Source organism: Theropithecus gelada, chromosome 9 (genome assembly GCF_003255815.1).
Source record: "Theropithecus gelada isolate Dixy chromosome 9, Tgel_1.0, whole genome shotgun sequence".
Taxonomy (NCBI): Eukaryota; Metazoa; Chordata; class Mammalia; order Primates; family Cercopithecidae; genus Theropithecus; species Theropithecus gelada.
In genome coordinates, this window is record NC_037677.1 from 43,412,542 (window position 1) to 43,427,548 (window position 15,007).

The 15,007-nt window shown below is 43.7% G+C and overlaps 1 protein-coding gene across 4 annotated transcripts in view; it reads right to left on the minus strand.

The window, feature by feature from the left end:
• The window catches only part of ZFAND4 (zinc finger AN1-type containing 4), a 56,533-nt gene extending 45,801 nt beyond the window's left edge, over nucleotides 1-10,732 (minus strand). For 2 of the 4 annotated variants that reach the window (XM_025397885.1, XM_025397886.1), the window contains exon 1: nucleotides 10,168-10,713. The gene's annotated coding sequence lies outside the window, so the exon portion shown is untranslated. Of the gene's footprint in view, nucleotides 1-10,167 lie in introns of all 4 variants that reach the window. The other 2 variants (XM_025397887.1, XM_025397884.1) reach the window with 2 other exon arrangements.
• Between the last annotated feature and the right edge of the window lie 4,275 nt (nucleotides 10,733-15,007).

Genomic DNA, 15,007 nt, shown 5'->3' on the forward strand with positions numbered 1-15,007 from the left:
TGGATAACAGGAATGCCAACCATCATAATAGGTTGCTTAAAAGTAGTACTCACTAGGCCGGGTGCTGTGGCTCACGCTTGTAATCCCAGCACTTTGGGAAGCCGAGACGGGAGGATCACGAGGTCAGGAGATTGAGACCATCCTGGCTAACACGGTGAGACCCCATCTCTACTAAAAATACAAAAAACATTAGCCGGGTGTGGCGGCACGCACCTGTAGTCCCAGCTACTCGGGAGACGCAGGAGAATGCCATGAACCTGGGAGGCAGAGCTTGCAGTGAGCTGAAATCATGCCACAGCACCCCAGCCTGGGTGACAGAGCAAGACTCCGTCTCAAAAAAATAAAGTAGTACTCACTAAATCATCAACGGATTCCAGAGGATATTACAGCATTAAGATGACATTAAAATTGGTAATAAATATTAGACAATCTCTGCTCACATACATACAATGGCTAATGAGTATGAGTGGTAAGCCCAACAAATAGAAGTAGTAAACTAAATGACAAGTATAGAACTAGGAGCACAAGAATGATCAAATTGCTATTGCTATTAATTGTGAAAATTCTATACAGGAGGGCCTTGAACTTAAACTAAGACAAATGATACACATCTTTCTGGTGAGGAGAGTAAGCCTTTTTAAAAATAGCTTTATTGAGAGCCGGGCGCAGTGGCTCACACCTGTAATACCAGCACTTTGGAAGTGGAAGCTGAGGTGGGCGGATCACCTGAGGTCAGGAGTTCGAGACTAGCCTGGCCAAAATGGCAAAATCCTGTCTCTACCAAAAAAATACAAAAATTAGCCGGGTATGGTGGTGCATGCCTGTAGTCCCAGCTACTCAGGAGGCTGAGGCAGGAGAATCGCTTGAGTCCAGAAGGCAGAGGTTGCAGTCAGCTGAGATCGCACCACTGCACTCCAACCTGAGCAATGGAGCAAGACTCCATCTTACAAAAAAAAAAAAAAAGAAGCTTTATTGAAATGTAATTCACATGCCATAAAAGTCACTCATTTAAAGTCTAAAATTCAATGGTTTTTATTATATACACAGAGTTGTGCAACCATCACCACATTTGCTTTAAAAAATGTTCATCACCTCTAAAAGGAACCCCATACCCTGTAACCATCACTCCCAAATTCCCCCAGTCCCCCACTCAACCCTATGCAACCACTAATCTACTTTCTATCTCCAAATTGGTCTATTCTGGACATTTCACATAAATAGAATCACATATGACTTTTTGTGACTGGTTTCTTTCACTTAGCATAATGTTTTCAAAGTTTATCATGTTCTAAGATATATCAGTACTTCACTCCTTTTTATTATTGAATAATAGTCCCTTGTGGCAATATATCTCATGTTGTTTATCTATCCATCAGTTGATGAGCATTTGAGTTGTTTCCAATTTGGGGCTGTTACATATAATGCTAAGATGAACATTCAACTGCAAGTTTTTGTGTAAACATATGTTTTCCTTCCTCTTTGAAGTAGCTTTGCTGGGTTATGTGGTAACTCTTATGTTTAGCACTTTGTGGAACTACCAAACTGTTTTCTAAATGGTATGGATCATTTTAGAGTCCCACCAACAATGAATGAGGGTGCCAATTTCCCCACACCCTTGCCAATACTTCTTTCTTTTCTATTAAAGCTATCCTAGTGGGTGTGAAGTAGTATCTCGCTGTGGCTGTGATTTCCATTTCTTTAAAAACTAATTATATTGTACATCTTTTTTATGTGATTATTGGCCATTTGCATACACTCTTTGGAGAAATGCCTATTCATATATTTTGTCTATTTTTAATTGGATTTTTTATTGAGTTGTATGATATTGTATTGATATGTATGTATGTTACATGTTCTAGATAAAAACACTTAACAGATATATGAATGGCAAATATTTTCTCTCATTTTGTGGGTTGTCTTTTGATAGTATCTTTCAAAACACAAAAGCTTTTAATTTTGTTAAAGTCTAATTTGGTTATTTTTCTTTTATCATACTTAAAAAGCTTGGCCTAACCCAAGGTAATAAAGATTGACTTAAGTATTTTTCTAAGAATTGTATAGTTTTAGCTCTTATATTTAGGTCTATTGTCTAATTTCAATTTAGTTTTGTGTATGGTGTGAGGTAGGGTCTAACTTTATTCTTTTGCATGTGGATAACCAGTTGTTCCAGTATTACTTGTCAGAATAACCATTTGTTCCCAGTTGAATTCTCTTGGATCCTTGTTAAAAACCAATTTATTGTCAATGTGAAGCTTTATTTCCAGACTCTTTATTCTGTTTATCTACCTATGCCAGTACCACTGTATCTTAATTACTGTAACTTTGTAGTAAGTTCTGAAATCAGGAAGTGTGAAGCCTCCAATTTGTTCTTCTCTTTTTAGATTGTTGGCTATTCTGGGTTCCTTGAATTGCCATATGAATTTTAAGTATGCCCATTTTGCAAAAATGTCAGCTGGGATTTTGACAGGGATTGTATCAAGTCTATAGATTTGGAGAGTATTGCAATCTTAATACTAAGCTGCATTGCTTATATATGACTTTGTATGGAGCTCTCTAACCTGAATCCTCTTTCTTTCACTCATTTAGGCAACTGCTTTTACAATTTTGGATAACATGAATTCTTAAAAACATACTGATGCTATATCAAATAAGAGTATACTATAGAGTTTCCAGTGTGCATATCCCCGAAGCCAAAAGTACTCCTAACTACATAGTAGCAGCTCTAGCAACAGAAGTCAGGTGTCAGGACTGCAAAATGAACATGACAGAAATAAAGACATGAGTGACTATGCCTGCCCAAGGAATCTGGAGGGTTTCCTTCACCACAGTGTTCTTCCATAGTGAGACCCTGAAAATAATAGGCTGGGGGAGGGTAGAAGGTAACAAACAAATTTGGAAGTTCTTCATCTATAATGAGAATGGATAATGTAACTATAAGCCAGAAGAAAAAGAACAAACCCGAATAGCATTAATTGTGCTGGAACTTCCACTGTAAGTCTGGGTCCAGTCAATGGGGTAATTTCCAATATCCCAAAAGAACCAAGGTTGATAACCAAAAGCAAAAATGCTTCCCTCTAAATAGTTATGCTTCTCCTCAGGAGTAGAAATCACTGTAGCAGAGGACAAAATGAGGCCATGAAATCTGGTTAAGCCAGACTGGATGCCTAGAGGGTAGCTAAGGAGCAAATGGAAGCTGCGGCAGGCCAAAGACCTAGCCAGTACTAAAAGCTGGATCCATGAATGGCTTCTTGAAATGGTGTGTGGTCATGCTTAGCTGAGTATACTGTGGGACTCATGATCTTGGAAAATGAGGGGGCAATGAAGACTTCAAGATAGGATGGAAAAACAGCTAAAAAAAAAAAAAACAAAAACAAAAAAGAAGGGGAACAGGAAACAAAGAAAACAGAAAAAAAGCTGGCCACTGTGGCTCATGCCTGTAATCGCAGCAATTCATGAGGCCAAGGTGGGAGAATCACTTGAGGCAAGAAGGTTGAGACCAGCCTGGGCAACATAGCGACACCCTTGTTTCTACAAAATTAAAAAAAAAAAAAAATTAGCTGGGTATGATGGCACACACCTGTAGTCCCAGCTATTCAGGAGGGTATGGTGGGAGGATCACTGGAGCCCTGGAGATCCAAGCTGCAGCAAGCTATGATTATGCTACTGCACTCCAGCCTGGGCAACACAGACAGACACTATCTCAAAAAAAAAAAAAAAAAAAAAAAAAATTGGGGGCAGGTAGAGAAAAATGTACTTCCAGAATTTTTACAATTATATATCTAGCTATTAAGAGTAATGACACCAAAAAGATTTCTAAATCAATTCCTGGTTTGTTCCAAGATGACCGAATAGAACAGCTCCGGTCTGCAGCTCCCAGCGTCATCAATGCAGAAAACGGGTGATTTCTGCATTTCCAACTGAGGTACCTGGTTCATCTTATTAGGACTGGTTGGACAGTGGGTGCAGCCCACAGAGGGCGAGCCAAAACAGGGTGGGGCGTCACCTCACCTGGGAAGAGCAAGGGGTCAGGGGATTTCCCTTTCCTAGCCAAGAGAAGCCGTGACAGACAGTACCTGGAAAAACGCAACACTCCCGCTCAAATACTGTGGTTTTTCCAAAGTCTTAGCAACCAGCAGACCAGGAGATTACATCCCGCACCTGGCTCAGTGGGTCCCATGCCCATGGAGCCTTGCTCACTGCTAGCACAGCAGTCTGCGATTGACCTGCAAGGCAGCAGCCCAGCAGGGAGGGGGTGTCTGCCATTGCTGAGGCTTGAGTAGGTAAACAAAGCAGCTGGGAAGCTTGAACTGGGCAGAGCCCACCGCAGGGCTACAGTGCTTGCTGCCTCTATAGACTCCACCTCTGGGGGTAGGGCATAGCTGAACAAAAGGCAGCAGAAACTTCTGTAGACTTAAACATCCTGTCTGACAGTTCAAAGAAAGCAATGGTTCTCCCAGCACAGTGCCTGAGCTCTGAGAACGGACAGACTGCCGCCTCAAGTGGGTCCCTGACCGCCATGTAGACTAACTGGAAGACACCTCCCAGTAGGGGCCGACTGACACCTCATACAGGCAGGTGCCCCTCTGGGACAAAGCTTCCAGAGGAAGGATCAGGCAGCAATATTTGCTGTTCTGCAATATTTGCAGTTCTGCAGCCTCCACTGGTAATACCCAGGCAAACAAGGTCTGGAGGTCCGACAAACTCCAACAGACCTGCAGGTAAGGGACCTGACTGTTAGAAGGAAAACTAACAAACAGAAAGGAATAGCATCAACATCAACAAAAAGGACATCCACACCAAAACCCCTTTTGTAGGTCACCAACATCAAAAACCAAAGGTAGATAAAACCACAAAGATGAGGAGAAACCAGAGCAGAAAACCTGAAAATTCTAAAAACCAGAGCACCTCTTCTCCTCCAAAGGATCGCAGCTCCTCGCCAGCAACGGTACAAAGGTGGATGGAGACTAACTTTGATGAGATGACAGAAGTAGGCTTCAGAAGGCCGGTAATAACAAACTTCTCCAAGCTAAAGGAGGATGTTCGAACCCATCACAAGGAAGCTAAAAACCTTGAAAAAAGATTAGACGAATGGCTAACTAGAATAAACAGTGTAGAGAAGACCTTAAATGACCTGATGGAGCTGAAAACCATGGCACGAGAACTATGTGACATATGCACAAGCTTCAATAGCCAATTCGATCAAGTGGAAGAAAGGGTATCAGTGATTGAAGATCAAATGAATCAAATAAAGCAAGAAGAGAAGTTTAGGGAAAAAAAGTAAAAAGAAATGAACAAAGCCTCCAACAAATATGGGACTATGTGAAAAGACCAAATCTACATTTGATTGGTATACCTAAAAGTGACGGGGAGAATGAAAATAAATTGGAAAACACTCTTCAGTATATTATCCAGGAGAACTTCCCCAAACTAGCAAGGCAGGCCATAATTCAAATTCAGGAAATAAAGAGAACACCACAAAGATACTCCTCAAGAACAGCAACCCCCAGACACATAATTGTCAGATTCACCAAGGCTGAAATGAAGGAAAAAATGTTAAGGGCAGTCAGAGAGAAAGGTTGGGTTACCCACAAAGGGAAGCCCATCAGACTAACAGTGGATCTCTCAGCAGAAACTTCAAGCCAGAAGAGAGTGGGGGCCAATATTCAACATTCTTAAAGAAAAGATTTTTCAACTCAGAATTTCATATCCAGCCAAACTAAGCTTCATAAGTGAAGGAGAAATAAAATCATTTACAGACAAGCAAATGCTGAGAGATTTTGTCACCACCAGGCCTGCCTTACAAGAGCTCCTGAAGGAAGCAGATGGAAAGGAACAACTGGTACCAGACACTGAAAAAACATGCCAAATGGTAAAGACCATTGATGCTATGAAGAAACTGCAATAATTAATAGGCAAAATAATCAGCTAACATCATAATGACAGGATCAAATTCACACATAACAGTATTAACCTTACATGTAAATGGGCTAAATGCCCCAACTAAAAGACACAGACTGGCAAATTGGATAAAGAGTCAAGACCCATCAGTGTGCTGTATTCGGGAGACCTATCTCACGTGCAAAGACACACAAAGGCTCAAAATAAAGGGATGGAAGAAGATCTACCAAGCAAATAGAAAGCAAAAAAGGCAGGGGTTGCAATCCTAGTCTCTCATAAAAACAGACTTTAAACCAACAAAGATCATAAGAGACAAAGAAGGCCATTGCATCATGGTAAAGGGATCAATTCAACAAGAAGAGCTAACTATCCTAACTATATATGCATCCAATACAGGAGCACCCAGATTCATAAAGCAAGTCCTTAGAGACGTACAAAGAGACTTAGACTCCCACATAATAATAATGGGAGACTTTAACACCCCACTGTTGGCATTAGACAGATCAATAAGACAGAAGATTAACAAGGATATCCAGGACTTGAACTCTGCACCAAGGAGACCTAATAGACATCTACAGAACTCTCCACCCCAAATCAACAGAATATACATTCTTCTCAGCACCAGATGGCACTTATTCCAAAGCTGACCACATAGTTGGAAGTAAAGCACTCCTTAGCAAATGTAAAAGAACAGAAATTATAATAAACTGTCTCTCAGACCACAGTGCAATCAAATTAGAACTCAGGATTAAGAAACTCAAAACTGCACAACCACATGGAAACTGAACAACCTGCTCCTGAATGACTACTGTGTAAATAACGAAACAAAGGCAGAAATAAAGATGTTCTTTGAAACCAATGAGAACAAAGACACAACATACCATAATATGTAGGACACATTTAAAGCAGTGTGTAGAGGGAAATTTATAGCACTAAATGCCCACAAGAGAAAGCAGGAAAAATCTAAAATCGACACCGTAACATCAGAATTAAAAGAACTAGAGAAGCAAGAGCAAACACATTCAAAAGCTGGTAGGAGGCAAGAAATAAATAAGATCAGAGCAGAACTGAAGGATACAGAGACACAAAAAACCCTTCAAAAAATCAATGAATCCAGGAGCCAGTTTTTTGAAAAGATCAACAAAATTGATAGACCACTAGCAAGACTAATAAGAAAAGAGAGAAGAATCAAATAGACTCAATAAAAAAAGATAAAGGGGGTATCACCACCAATCCCACAGAAATACAAACTACCATCAGAGACTACTATAAACATCTCCACACAAATAAACTAGAAAATCTAGAAGAAATGGATAAATTCCTGGACACATACACCCTCCCAAGACTAAACCAGGAGAAGTGGAATCTTTGAAGAGACCAATAACAGGCTCTGAAATTGAGGGCAATAACTAACAGCCTACCAACAAAAAAAGTCCAGGACCAGATGGATTCACAGCCAAATTCTACCAAAGGTACAAAGAGGAGCTGGTACCATTCCTTCTGAAACTATTTCAATCAACAGAAAAAGAGGGAATCCTCCCTAACTCATTTTATGAGGCCAGCATCATCCTGATACTAAAGCCTGGCAGAGACACAACAAAAAAAGACAATTTTAGACCAATATCCCTGATGAACATCGATGCGAAAATCCTCAATAAAATACTGGCAAACCAAATCCAGCAGCACATCAAAAAGTTTATCCACTATGATCAAGTCGGCTTCATCCCTGGGATGCAAAGCTGGTTCAACATACGCAAATCAATAAACATAATCCATCACACAAACAGAACCAACGACAAAAACCACGATTATCTTAATAGATGCAGAAAAGACCTTCGACAAAATCCAACAGCCGTTCATGCTAAAAACTCTTAATAAACTAGGTATTGATGGAACGTATCTCAAAATAGTAAGAGCTATTTATGACAAACCCACAGCCAAAATCATATTGAATGGCCAAAAACTGGAAGCACTCCCTTTGAAAACCGGCACAAGACAGGGATGCCCTCTCTCACCACTCCTATTCAACACAGTGTTGCAAGTTCTGACCAGGGCAATCAGGCAAGAGAAAGAAATAAAGGGTATTCAATTAAGAAAAGAGGAAGTCAAATTGTCCCTGTTTGCAGATGACATGGTTGTATATTTAGAAAACCCCATCGCCTCAGCCCAAAATCTCCTTAGGCTGATAAGCAACTTTAGCAAAGTCTCAGGATACAAAATCAATGTGCAAAAATCACAACCAACTGATTTTTTTTTTTTTTTTTTTTTGAGATTGAGTTTCGCTTTTGTTGCCCAGGCTGAAGTGCAATGTTGTGATCTTGGCTCACCACAACCTCGGCCTCCCAGGTTCAAGCGATTCTCCGGCCTCAGCCTCCCTAGTAGCTGGGATTACAGGCATGTGCCACCATGCCCGGCTAATTTTTTTGTATTTTTAGTAGAGATGGGGTTTCTCCATGTTGGTTAGGCAGGTCTCGAACTCCCAACTTCAGATGATCCGCCTGCCTTGGCCTCCCAAAGTGCTGGGATTACAGGCATGAGCCACCGCACTCAGCCTACAACCATCTTTGACAAACCTGACAAAAACAAGAAACGGGGAAAGGATTCCCTATTTAATACATGGTGCTGGCAAAACTGGCTAGTCATATGCAGAAAGCTGAAACTGGATCCCTTCCTTACACTTTATACGAAAATTAATTCAAGATTGATTAAAGACTTAAATGTTAGACCTGAAACCCTAAAAACCCTAGAAGAAAACCTAGGTAATACCATTCAGGACATGTGCATGGGCAAGGACTTCATGACTAAAACACCAAAAGCAATGGCAACAAAAGTCAAAAGAGACAAATGGGATCTAATTAAACTAAAGAGCTTCTGCACAGCAAAAGGAACTACCATCAGAGTGAACAGGCAACCTACAGAATGGGAGAAAATTTTTGCAATCTATTCAGCTGACAAAGGGCTAATATCCAGAATCTACAAAGAACTTAAATTTTCAAGAAAAAAATAAACAACCACATCAAAAAGTGGGCAAAGGACATGAACAGACACTTCTCAAAAGAAGACATTTATGCAGCCAACAAACACATGAAAAAATGCTCATCATCACTGGCAATCAGAGAAATGCAAATTAAAGCCATAATGAGATACAATCTCACACCAGTTAGAATGGCGATCATTAAAAAGTCAGGAAACAACAGATGCTGGAGAGGATGTGGAGAAATAGGAACACTTTTACACTGTTGGTGGGACTGTAGATTAGTTCAACCATTGTGGAAGACAATGTGGCGATTCCTCAAGGATCCAGAACTAGAAATACCATTTGACCCAGCCATCCCATTACTGGGTATATACCCAAAGGATTATAAATCATGCCACTATAAAGACACATGCACACGTATGTTTATTGCAGCACTATTCACAATAGCAAAGATTTGGAACCAACCCAAATGTCCATCAGTGATAGACTGGATTAAGAAAATGTGGCACATATACACCATGGAATACTATGCAGCCATAAAAAAAGGATGAATTCATGTCCTTTGCAGGGACATGAATGAAGCTGGAAACAATCATTCTCAGCAAACTATGACAAGGACAGAAAACCAAACACTGCATGTTCTCACTCAGAGGTGGGAACTGAACAACGAGAACACTTGGACACAGGGAGGGGAACATCATACACCGGCCTGTCTGGGGAGGTGGACTGTGGGAGGGACAGCATTAGGAGAAATACCCAATGTAAACGATGAGGTAATCGGTGCAGAAAACCAACATGGCACATGTATACCTATGTAACAAATCTGCACGCTGTGCACATGTACCCTAGAACTTAAAAAAAAAAAAGAAAAGAAAGAAAGAAAAAATCAATTCCCAAAGCATTTCTCTCATCTCTTCTGAAAAAGTTCCAAAAACACAACTCCAAAGATGAAACGGAAGTTAAAGGTAAACAGGCAATAGCGCTGAATACGTAATTTCAGTAACTCAGAATTTGCTCCATCCTCTGCTCTAAAGCTTAGCTACAGAAGAGCATCACCTTTGAAACATTTTCCCAAACATAAAGATATCCAGAATATGAAGCTGCCATTAAAACTGTGACACAGATCTTCCTTTACTGATATGTGAAAACATCCCTAAAGTTCTAAATACGAGGTACAGAACCACATCAACCGCCTAATTTGTCTGTAGCCTAAGCTGAAGTACGGAGTTTATCTGCAAGCGGAATTGGGAAATATTTCAGCCAGCATCTCCTGGCGCCATCCTGATACCTACACACTTGAGGCCACCGAGTCACCTGCGCAGCCGTTGCTCCTCCAAGACCAATCCGGGCTCCCCAGACCCACGGGCCTGAATCTGGAGCACAGCAGACCGCGTGACAACAGCGACTCGGAGATCAGCACCCGTCGGGAAAGCCGGGTACCCGTTGAAGCTGGCGTCACGCCCAAAGGAACAAACGCCAGAGCGTGGGTCCTGGGCAAAGGCGACCCGCCGCTCCGGTCCCCGGGCAGCAGCGGCCGGCGTCAGGCCGCAAGGCCAGGGGCGGGGACGGGACGCTACCCGGCAGCCAGGCGCCGAGCGGCAACACCACTCCGGCCTTGCGCCATTCCGGCCCTACTACGGCCGGCGGCGGCAGCGCGGCTGGGCTCAGCGGCTCGCAGAACGGGCGCCCCCCCTGCCGGCCGCTTGCTAGCTCAGCCTCACCCGCAGTCTTGTCCGCTGGCTCGCTCGTCCGCCCACAGGTAGACAGGGCCCAGCGACCCCACGAGCGACTCCACGTAAGGCACTGACCGACAACGCTCCGCGACCGCCGCGCCCCGCCCCTTTTGTGACACTACCTACCAATCGCTGGACGGCGCTCTCGCTACCCTCCAATCAGCGCTGGCGGGGCGGGCCTGGACCCGGACGTGGGCCGTTGCAGGGGCGCCAGGGCGCTGGGGCCTTCTTGGCATTCCCTGGAGGTTGTGGGTTACAAGGCCCGGATGTTGATCTTTTATTCCTAGCAACACCGCACCCCTGACTCTTGCCCACGCGGGCGTCTTGAGGGCGGCCGCACGGCCTGCTGGGAACGGCGGGGTTGCCGGAGTGCTCTCCGTCGGACCCACCGGGGATCCTCTTCCAGGCGCCTGATTTGCTGGGGATAGGCGATACAGGCAGATGCTGTCCAGTAGGTGGCCTCTCCAGAGCCAGGGGCACTCTTGGTGCGTTTGGGCCGGCCTGCCCTGAACAAATCCGCTTCGGGCTTCAACGACCCCTAATGTTTCTGGCCTCAATTGCCTCATCTGGAAAATGGGGGCATTACCGTGCTTGGTTGAAGACAAGGGTGAAAACAGGTAACTTTCTGTGGTCCTCGTACAAGTTACTGAGGACTGTAGGCCAGGCAATGGAGTAGGCACCCTGGGCTCAAATCCCAGCTTTGGGTAAGCCCAGCCAGGCCTCCTGCTCCAGTTTCCAAGCTACTGAGCTGCGGCGTAAACAGTAACTGGCTTCGAGCTAACACCTGCCTTTCAACCTGACATGGGAGCCCACTGCCTCGTTCCGCCTACAGATTTTCCAACTCCGTGAACCTCCGTCACTACGTGGGTTATTCAGCTGACAAAGAATGTCATCTTGCTCCCGGTGCGGGCTCACTCATCCTCGACTTCTGGCTCAGAGGAGCCGGTCTAATATGAAACTAAACACCTAAGCTGTGTCTCCTGTCCTCTCATTCTTCTGAGACCCTACCCACCAACTTATCTCCACAGTTCAACGAACTATTGAGCATACACTGGGGGAGTATGGTGAGGCACTAAGCTTTGATTCACCAGTCTCGCCGCTGGTTCCTTCTGAAACTCTACATATGCTTAATGCTAAATAAATTGGAGCCCTTTGGGGACAGAGTTATGATGGTAATAATCTTTGCCTTCCTGAGCCTAGAATAGGGCCTGTGATGGAGACTTACTGAGTAAAAACCGTTTACACTGGAGAATTGACAGCATGGACCGTGGAGTCAGGCAGGTGTGTTTAAAGCCTTGGCTCTCCATACTGGAAGCTCCATTACCTGGCCAAGTCATTCATTCTTTACAACATCTTCATCATTATCATCTACCATTTTTCGAGTGCCAGATAGTTGACAAAGGTCTTTACATATTCTCTCCCCATCACAATCCTGCAAGGTTGGTATTTGAAACCCCTTGTCTACAAAGAAGTAAACAAAAGCTAATTAAAGTAGAACAATTTGCCTATAATCAAACAGCTCTATGTCGGAAAGCCAGATTTAAATGTAGGACACAATACAAAAATCCAAACTCGTTCCATTATTCCACATCGCTTCCAGATTTTAGCTTCATCTGTAAAATTAGTGTTACTACATAACCTATCTGATAGATCATGGAGACTGAATAAAACAGCATTAAAAGTTGTTACCATAGGAACTTTTTTTTACATAAGTTCTCTCTCCCTTTCAAGCCTCTCAAAATAGCAGTTTGTGTATTTTCTAAATCTATTGTCTCCTGAATCCCCTGAAATCAATCCTACTGATTGATGAGTAGATTTAGTTGTTCCAAAAGAAAATCACCATATTTAACAAATGCTGACTCTGACCCACACTGGGTCCGAGAACAAGAAACTATTTGCGCAAATAACCTAAGGACAGAAGGAAGATGCATAAAATGAATAGGGGAAAGGAGTGGGCAACTAGCAAGTGCCTTCGTCTGTCATCATGTCACTCTCAGAGCAGACTTGGGCAAATGGTTGACCTGTGGGAGCTGTAAAAAATCTTGACTCTGGATATGAGTAATTCCCCATCTGATCTTACAGTACCCAAGGAAGTAGTCAGTAGCTCCAGGATCGCTGAGACCAACCTGGGCTGCCTACAAGATTGTGCTGTGGTGACAGGCTGAATAGTCAGCAGCAAGACGACAGAGCACCAAAAAGCACAGACTAGAATGGGATCAGCAGTCCAGGTGGCTGGTGGCTACTGCCTTTGTCGATGCAGATAAAGAACGTTTTCATTCCCGCAGAGTTCAATGGGGCAGTGCTGCTCTAGAGGCTGATGTTTCCATCCTCAGCACTTCCCCCTGCTATTACCTACATTCATTCTGCTACTTCCACAAGGCAAGAATGAACAGGATGCCTTAGAGCAATGGTCAGCAAACTGTTTATGTAAAGGGGCAGGGCCAGGCATGGTGGCTCAAGCCTGTAATCCCAGCACTTTGGGAGGCCAAGGTGGATGGATGACGAGGTCAGGAGTTCGAGACCAACCTGGCCAACATGGTGAAACCTCGTCTCTACTACAAATACCAAAATTAGCTGGGTGTTGTGGCAGGTGCCTGTAATCCCAGCTACTTGGGAGGCTAAGGCAGGAGCATCGCCTGAAGCCGAGAAACAGAGGTTGCAGTGAGCTGAGATCATATGACTGCACTCCAGCCTAGGTGACAGAGCAAGACTCTGTCTCAAAAAAATAAATAAAATAAAAGGGTCAGATAGAAAGCGTCTGAGGCTCTGTGAGCCATCCGGTCTCTGTCATAATTACTCAACTCTTACATTGGAGGTAGGGTGAAAGCAGCAATAGAAAGTAAGTAAATGAATGAGTATGGTTGTGTTCCAATAATACTTTATTAGCAAAATCCGACAGTGGGTTTGGGGGAGGGCATAGTTTGCCAAACTAAAATAAAAATTTATTAAAGATTTAAATGTGGCCAAGCATGGTGGCTCACGACTGTAATCCCAGCACTTTGGGAAGCAGAGGCAGGTGGATCACAAGGTCAGGAGGTCGAGACCATCCTGGCCAACATGGTAAAACCCTGTCTCTACTAAAAATACAAAAATGAGGCAGGCGTGGTAGCACATGCCTGTAGGCTAGGGTAGTCTCGAACTTCTGACCTTAATTGATCCACCTGCCTTGGCCTCCCAAAGTGCTAGGGTTACGGGTGTGAGCCACCATGCCCAGCTGAGATCTGATGGTTTCATACATGTTTGACAGTTGCTCCTTCACATGCTCACACTCTCTGGGTGGCCGCCATGTTAGTCGGACCTGGTTCCCCTTCTGCCATGATTGTACGTTTCCTAAGGCCTCCCTAGCCATGCGAAACTGTGAGTCAATTAAACCTCTTTCCTTTATAAATTACCCAACCTCAGGTATTTCTTTATATCAGTGTGAAAACAAACTAATATACTTTCTGATAACCATGCTTGAGGAATTGGGGGATTCAGACTACCTGCGATCAAATTGTGGCCCCACCCTTAGCAGTCATGTGACCTTGGGGAGGTTACTTACCTTCTCCGTCTCCACTTCTTCTGTAAAATCTGTAAATGAGATTGTTTCTGAGGGTTAAATGAGCATAGCACAGTGGGGACACTGTCAGACACACACTGCTTGCCAGATGTCAAGTATTCATCTTTATTGAATTAGGACTGTGGTAATTTTATGGCTCTCGATTTTGTATGATAAAATCATGCTTAGTGCTTTGTTAGTAAAAGAAAGAAAATCTGAAAGTCCCTGCCATGGAAGGAAGAAATAGCGGGGAGAAAAGGGAGTTGGTAAGTTTCAGCATTTCAGAGCATGGAGGGACAAGTTAGGTTTCTATTTTATGGAGAAGGAGGTGGAGGCAGGATGGGTCCTAAGGTGTCATTCAAGACACACAGCCATAACTCTTTATTGAGAATAGAGCTAGGGCCCCAGGGATTGCTGTGGTCAAGTTGTAGACAAAAATGACTACTCATTGGAAGATAGGAGAGGAGTGTTTTGTTACAAAAGCAGTCAGCAATTCAGGTGTATCTATATTCAGTCAGCAAATAAAAGTCATTCAACTTGGTTGCTAATGCGATCCACTCTACTGAGGCTTTGTGTAGAACTCACAGCGGAAGATGGCTTCAAGCAACCAACTACCCTGTGCTTTTCTTAGGACTAAAAAGCTCAGGAAGCTGGTGATGAATGAAAACCTTAGTCCTGCTGGCACTGCAGGAGGGGCCAGGAGAGCAGCAGCATCATAAGCCACAGGGTGGGGCAGCCCAGGCAGGGGCATTCTGAGCTGTTGGGGAGGGGTGGCAGCCAGGGTGGGGCACTGTGAGCTGTCGGGGAGGGCAATGTGAAGTGTGGGGTGGGGCATTGTGTGCCACATGCCTGTGCTCCCTC